This window comes from Meles meles, chromosome X, assembly GCF_922984935.1.
Source record: "Meles meles chromosome X, mMelMel3.1 paternal haplotype, whole genome shotgun sequence".
NCBI lineage: Eukaryota > Metazoa > Chordata > Mammalia > Carnivora > Mustelidae > Meles > Meles meles.
Genome location: NC_060087.1, coordinates 97,439,478 through 97,440,785, shown reverse-complemented (window position 1 = coordinate 97,440,785; position 1,308 = coordinate 97,439,478). Strand labels below are relative to the sequence as shown.

The following is a 1,308-nucleotide window of genomic DNA, read 5'->3' as shown; positions in this document are numbered from 1 at the left end:
TCCCTATTTGTAGATTCTTTAGCTGACAGTGAGAAATTCGGCCTTCACTATCTACAATATATTTATTTATGTATTCAAATTGTATATGTATAAAGTGGTTTTGTAATTGCCCATGCATGCCATCTCTGAGAAACAACTTTACCAACTAAAGTATAAGATTCATGTACACTTTATGTTGGGTAACTGAATTTAAATTTTAAAAAATGATTCATGAGTGTGTAAACCTGGCGATTCACAGACCTGTACCCCTGGGGATAAAAATACATTATATGTTTATAAAAAAAAAAAATTTGGAAGGGGAGGCGAACCATAAGAGACTATGGACTCTGTAAAACAACCTGAGGGTTTTGAAGGGTCAGGGGTGGGAGGTTGGGGGAATAGGTGGTGGGTAATGGGGAGGGCACGTTTTGCATGGAGCACTGGGTGTTGTGCAAAACCAATGAATACTGTTACGCTGAAAAAATAAATAAAATGGTAAAAAAAATGATTCATGTACACTTTTTTTGGTTTAAATTTGGCCTTATATTATTCAAACAAAAAACTATTTTGCAAAGACACTTAGGTCAGCTCCTTTTTCCCAATCATTTCAGTGAAATTATGTCATGCATTTGTAACACAGGTAGACTAATTTGTCATAATCTACATTCCACCCTGGTTTCCCTCTGACATTCTGGTTGTTTTTTTGTTTTTGGTTTTTAGGTTTGCATACATCAAAGTTTACTCTTTGTGGTGTATGGTTCCCAGTTTCTGCTGACTGCTTCATTTTCTGACTTTGTGCCACATTTTCCTGTTTCTTTGCATGTCATGTAGTTTTTGATTAAAAGAAAATTGGCCAGTGCTTGCTTTGGCAGCACATATACTAAAATTGGAACGATACAGAGAAGATTAGCATGGCCCCTGTGCAAGGATGACACGCAAATTTGTGAAGCGTTCCATATTTTAAAAAAATGGCCATTATAAATTATACACTGTAGTGACACTGGAATTTTTTCATCTGAAGATTTCTGTTTACTTTACCAAGCACTGAACGTGCATGGACCCAAGATTCAAAATCTTTCTTCCAGTGATGTACAACAACTAGCATCATCGCTTAGATTTTTTTACTTCTAGCTGCTGGATGCGTGGCCCTCTTTGTGTCATTTTGTGGTTAAAAAAAAAATTGGGGCATATTTTTTCCAAGATTTTTGCTATCTTTGTGTCCCTTTGCTTCTAGACGTTTCCTCCTAAATTTTCAGTTGTTCTTCCAGCCTTGATTTCTTCCTTCTAACACGACAAGTCATTAAGGCCTCCACTTCATATTATTTAAGC

The 1,308-nt window shown here is 36.2% G+C and overlaps 1 non-coding gene across 1 annotated transcript; it reads left to right on the top strand.

Moving 5' to 3' along the window:
* Positions 1 to 835: 835 nt before the first annotated feature.
* On the top strand, positions 836 to 942 carry LOC123935644. The gene has a single exon (XR_006816933.1). It is a non-coding gene; the product is annotated as a U6 spliceosomal RNA (small nuclear RNA).
* Positions 943 to 1,308: the final 366 nt, after the last annotated feature.